This window comes from Argiope bruennichi, chromosome 2 (assembly GCF_947563725.1).
Source record: "Argiope bruennichi chromosome 2, qqArgBrue1.1, whole genome shotgun sequence".
In the NCBI taxonomy this organism is placed as follows: Eukaryota; Metazoa; Arthropoda; class Arachnida; order Araneae; family Araneidae; genus Argiope; species Argiope bruennichi.
The window spans coordinates 37,088,566-37,095,526 of record NC_079152.1 but is presented as its reverse complement, the minus strand read 5'-3'; positions in this window follow the sequence as shown (position 1 = coordinate 37,095,526).

Below are 6,961 nucleotides of genomic sequence, written 5' to 3'. Positions count from 1 at the left end.
AAATAAAAGAATTTTTGCTTTAGCCTCTTTTAAGACCAAAAAAAAAAAAAAAAAGCCCCCCCCCCCATTTTTAAAAGATTTCTGTCAATGCGATTTCCAAAAGATTTTTTCTGTCAAAAGATCTATTTCAAAAGATTTTTTCTGTCAAAAGATTTTTTTAATGCAAAAATTAAATGATATAATATTTTTGAAATGTATTTCAAAAAATTTAACCCGAGCGCAATCACATACCTTAACTTAGATAAAACCCGATCCGTCTTAAAAGTAATCTTCATCGCTAATATAATTGTGTTTTTAACTGCTTTAAAATAAAACATGTTGTTATTATTATTGAGTAAAAATGGCAACAGGAACCAAATGATATTTCAAAATATAATAGCACGCTTTTTCGTAATAATGCGTAAATAAACAATTAAAAATCATATCAATCCGTATTATACAGTAGATATCTTAGTGATAGAATAATAATAATAGCCTGAAAATTATCGTTTGTGAAAAAAAAAAAAAAAAATCCCCGGAGCTTTAAATTATTCCTCTTAGTCAAAAATCTTCGTAAAAAGTTTATCTGTTTCATTGAAGGCTTAAGCCTTATTTTAAATTTAAATGAGTTCCAATTCGACTGATTATCCCGACCTTGAACTTCCTCCTTTTACTTTCTGGACAGCAAAAGAAGTAGCATCGTGGATAGAAGACTTAGGATTCCCACATTATAAAGTAATGTCATTGAATAAGGCGATGTTTAAATTTCTGACGACACTAAATTTTTCCGATTTCGAATCTCGATTTTATTATTTTAAACAATATTACTTTATAAAAATAATTTAAGTGCATGCATAACCTGTTTAAAGAGAACCAAGGGTCGTGCATCGAATACCAGGAACGAGGTTTGGCGCGACATCCTATATCCTATCCATTCGCCAAAGTTAAATTTTTGAGGGATGATCTTTCGCCAAAAGAAGACCTTCTTGTAAACATACAATATGACATCTTTGGAATTATATTTTAACGTGCTTGGCGGGAAACTAGACACTAATCTTAGGTTTTAGACAAAATAAACGTTTTCTCGCCTTCTTTTGGTGCCAAATATAGTAATATGTTCTAGTTGATAAACAAAACCAACATTTAAAAAATTTTCCTTTTTGAAAGGGCTCAACACATTGGGCGTTTTATAATTGGTAGGGTGGCAGCCTTTGTTACTAAAAAACTTAATCAGCACATTTCATTAAATTAATTAGCACATTGAAGAACACATATTACTTTTCTTGAAATTTAATCACTCAGTTTATTGGTGGATTTTTATTTAAAAATAATTTGATGTTAAACTAGCCAAAAAAAAAAAAAAAAAAAAAAATAGTGAAAGTTCACGAAAAAGTGAAATCTTAAATTCACGTTTAACTACGTCAGTCATTGTTTCAACAGTTTTGAAAAATGAAAGATGATAAAAACTTATTATCTCTCATTCTAGCTTAATTAATCAGTGATATTTAAAACAGTAAACATATACTTCTCTTCAAATTAATATAAACTATATGGATTTGATAAACCAAAAATAATTCTGTAAATATAAGAAATTTCAAAAATTTTGTTGCTGGTTGTTATTGTTTTTATATAACGTAGAGGCATTCTACTTTGTTTTAAAAAAAATGACAGCTTAACAGAAAGAACTGACTGTCCGCGTTAAATATAGTTTCATTTCATAAGTTTTCATTGAGATAAACACATTCTTGTATTTCCGTCAACTCTGAATTTAGTATTAAACTCTATATAAAATAATATCTAAATATGCATTTAATATGAAATTATGTTCTGTAAATAAGAAAAATAAATTATAAAAAAATCAAAATATCCGCAATTTTAATTATTTTTAACTTCCTTTTATTTATCTATTCAAAAAGTCGCTATGGTCCTATCAACGACAAATAGAAAAATAATTACTATAAAAATCAAATTATACTGTATCATCATACGCTACACTGTATATAACATCAGCAAATAATAACTAAAATCATATTAATTTTTCATTTCTTTAATCTTTAGATCTCGTTTGGATCGTATAAAAAAATCCAATTAACTGGATTCAATCTAATTTAATAAGTTTTAAAAATGATATAATATTAATGAGAAAAGAATAATTTCTCGTCATTATTTCATTTTCAAAAGTATAGAATTTTTAACAATAGCATTACTTTAATTTCTTTCGTGAATATTTATATGAAACTTTTGATATTTTGTTCGATACTTTTGTTTATTGTAGGATTGCTTTGAAACCAACTTCATAACAGGCCGCAGATTAGTTTTGCTAGAAGCCAAACATTTTCCGAGAATGGGTATAACAAATTTTGAAGATATTAAAGTATGTATAAAAAATGATAAATTTATTTCTTATTTATGATTATTTACTCATGATGTAAATTTCGAGGGAAAGAATTCTCCCTTCACAAAAAACGCTAGATTTACAAAGACTCGTTCAAACTGTGAATTTGAAAATATTCTTATTCATATACTTTGATAATTCTTTCAGCTCTCTATATATGAAAATTCTTGAATTTAAACTATGGCGTTTAGAATACTACACATGCTGTTTTGGTTTGTTGCACTTTTGAGTTATCTTATTCGTAGAGAACTCAAAAGTTGAATTAATCCTTGCAGTTTTTTATTGCAACCCCAAAAGCCGTTTGTTGGCGAGTTTCTGAAAGTATGGTGAAATTTTGTTGCAAATTGTGGGCAACAGGCACTAATCTTAAATTTTACACAAATTCTCTAAAGATATTTTATATAATAGGAAGGAGAAACAACAACAACAACAAAAAAATCCAACAGATTGTATCATATTAAAAAAACAATAAATTTCTCTGAAAACGTATCAACAGCAAATTTCCCACCACCGTCTATAATGACTGTCGATGCAAAATCTACTTTCTTACACCGCCTCAGACAGGAAAACCTTTTTATGTGTGTATATGAGCAAATAAAACGAAGCGCAACTAACAATTACTTATAGAATTTATTTAAATTTTAAATTCTGGATTGTTGTAAAGATTAATGAGCTGAGGTCTGCAATTTTAAATATATTGTCACTTAAAAGGATAGATGGAAATTATTTATTTCTTTTCTTCTATTCAGCTTTTTTTTTTTTTTTCATTTGTCAATGTATCTTTTTGTGAGTAGATAATCATTTCTTTCAATCCGATTTTAATTTGAGTATTCGTGAACGCTATGTATAGAGAAAATCCCGCTGCGAAGAAACAGAGGTTAGTGCGTGAGAGAATTGTATAATCGTGGCCGACAAAAAGCAAAGAAAAAACATCCTTATGAATCATTAACCTCATTTTTTTAGTGTAAATAAAATATGATTTTAGTAAGATAAATAGCCTGAGGGCTGCTAATTCATAATATCCTCACTTCGCTTAGTGTTACTATTTTCTTTCAGCATCATTTTTTTTTTCTTCTGTAACTGGATCACTATTTGTTTCACACTGATTTTAGTAAGTAGTTTTGATTTGAGTGTTTACGAACATTATAGACAGAAAAGATCCTTTTGAAAAATTCTTGATGTTACTATATATACGTAAACTGCAAATAATAATCATTTTTCATTTCTCAAGCCGCCCAGTGGCGTCATATAAATTCAAATAAATTTACTATCTTCCATATATTTGAAATCCTCCAAGAACCAAGATTCTATAATTTATTCGACCTTTCACTTTTCTAAGCCAATGAACAGCAACTTTTCAATCTAGTTAGTATACTTGTATGTACAACGGATATAAACAAAAAAATACGCACTTTGAGATCATTTCTTAAATTTTGATTATCTCTAATTTTTAAAGTAGTAAGTGAAAAATATACTTAAATCTTGGTTAAAGCATGGATTTCTTTTTTTTTTTTTAACCCTGAATTTCTATGTAAACATATCTAATATCATGTGCAAACGAACATAACAGAAATTCCAAGTACAATATGAAAATTTCAAGAAATTATGATACTTGAATTTTTAAAACATCTGTGTGTTAGATTCGGAAACATTTATGATAAAAGTTTAGAGACGTACGATATTAATATCATATTTGAAGGTATTTATGGATATAAATAGTTAATTACACTTGTAGCAAGAGATTCATTCATACTATTGTTAAATAAAATGAAATAAATGAACCTTTAAAAAAAAGACATTCTGTAAAGAATATTTCGGTGATCTGAGCAAACCTATACTAGAGCTTACACAGTGGATACTTTCAAATCGTATATTTATAAAAATCTAATTCTACTATTTTGTTGATTTTTATTCTTTACTTTTACAATGTTATTTACATTTTCTGAACAAGTATAAAAGAAAAAAAAATTATGGAAAAGCATAGGATGCAAATTTGTTTTTGCATAGAAATAAATTTCGTTTAAGATCATTAAATAAATATACGCATAAACTGAAACTAATTAGTCAAAAAAGATTAACAACTAAAAACGCTTTTGAAGATTAAATTTATGATTCCATGGCAGTTACTTAAAAAAAAAAAAAAAAAAAAACGATTATCCAAGAAAAATTTCGAATATATCGAAAATATATTTTATTAAATATAATGCTCTCAAAGTTTCTTTCATAACAATTACTTTAAAAATTCTTTTTATAAACTATTATGGACTGATTAATTTGAAGAATTAAATGCAAATCTTGCAAGACTGGATCGAAAATATATTTTATTCAATATAATGCTCTCAAAGTTTCTTTCATAACAATTACTTTAAAAATTATTTTTATAAACTATTATGGACCGATTAATTTGAAGAATTAAATGCAAATCTTGCAAGACTGGATCGAAAATATATTTTATTAAATATAAGGCTCTCAAAGTTTCTTTCATAACAATTACTTTAAAATTCTTTTTATAAACTATTATGGACCGATTAATTTGAAGAATTAAATGCAAATCTTGCAAGACTGGATCGAAAATATATTTTATTAAATATAATGCTCTCAAAGTTTCTTTCATAACAATTACTTTAAAATTCTTTTTATAAACTATTATGGACCGATTAATTTGAAGAATTAAATGCAAATCTTGCAAGACTGGGTCTAAAATATACAATAAAGATAATTTTAGTGCAACTTCAAAAATTTTACATTTTTGTCAACAGTATCTAACAGCAGCAATACGGAAACTCTTGCATACAAAGCTTATAGGATATTTCAGAAATAAATCATTGACTCCTCGAGAACCTTGGGCAATGTTTTTGGAAGCACACAGCAAAACCGGTGAAGGGATACAAAAATTAACTTATCCAAACTTTTTAAAGATGCATGGATGGAAACATGGAGATCCATGAAAGACTATTCAACTATAAGCAGTAAATTACCACCATGTTATCTCACTAACAGAAAATGTCATTAAAGTTTTATAAATTGATTCATTAATTAAATTGCACACCAAAATGTTTTTATATACAAAATAAAAATATATCCCAAAAGTTTTCGAAACAATGAATTGTCGTTATACATTTAAACATATAATGGTTTCATTTTTGCTTTTTAGAAATTTTTTTAAAAGAAGTGTTAAATTATTTACTTATCTGTTGGAAAATAAGTGCCCACATTATATTACTTAACAGCAAATAACCAATAAATAGCAAATAACAATTTTAAAAAAACGGTTCAAACTATTTTTTTTTTATTAAAAACGTATCTGTAATATTAAACTGGAAATACATGTTTCTCTCTCAGAGCTTTTTGAAACAATGAACAATAGAGACATGAAAATTACACATAACCATTTTCAGTCAATTGTTCTCATTTCCTTTTTATAATTTTCAAAAATAACTATGCCTTTTCGTTAAATAAGGAGAAAAAAATCTGTCATTTTTACTTAGATTTTCAACAATAAATTTTTAAACATAATATGAACAGAAAGGAAAAATCTCAAACGGGGGGAGGGGGGAATCCATTTCCAATAATGTTAATTTAAACATATATAATTAAATTAAACATTATTAAACATTAATTTAAACATATGATTGTCTCTTAATTGTTACAAATATTTATAATCATGATCTGCATTTAAGTCATTCAAGGTTACAGTGTATGCATTCTGTCAAACTTAATCACAAACAGATTATCCAAGATATTCATGGTAATCACTCGTTCCATTCTTTTGCTTTCTCTGTCAAAAGTAGCTATTCATTTGACTCAGAAATCACAATTTGAAAATATTTTGTTTAAATGCGTTTATACGAAAATTTAAAAGCATTTACACCATCTCTCAAACTGAAATGGGTGCTTTACTGCAGTTTAAATTTTGGTATAATTCAATTTCTTTCCTTGAATGGGAAAATTAGCTATTCTTTTGAATGCACTCCTTGGAAATGAATCTTCAAAGCTAACAGGTAGTTAAAGATTCCACACAAAATTATTTGATTCATTAGCATCAGCAATTACAGATATATTTCAAAACTTAAGGCACAAAATGAATACAAACTAAGTATTATCCATGTGGTCAAGGGTAGTCATAAAGAACACCTAACAAAGAAGTATTAATAGTTTTTCCTACAACTGCATTAAAATTTTAATTTAAGATAAATGTTCGTTAAATAGATATGCTTGTAATCGGAGTAAGCATTTAGAATTACTTTATAAGGGTATTCTACTAAGCTTGCAAATTTAGCTTTTAACAAAAATCAACCTAATAATAAAGAAACAACACAAAAAATTCATAAACTTTATTTCAAACAACCAATAAACATCTATATAACTCCATAAATTAGTTAATTATTACATTTTGCTAACGCCAATAGAAAAAAAAAAAGGTTTCATTTCTAAACAATATATATATTTTTTATTCTCATATAGTTCAAATATACCCATTTCTTACAAAAATAAATATATTAGAGCATTATAGTCTATGAATTTTTTAATACTCAGCCAAAATTAAAATAGCTTGCCATAACATATTTATAGAGGATGTTGAAAAAT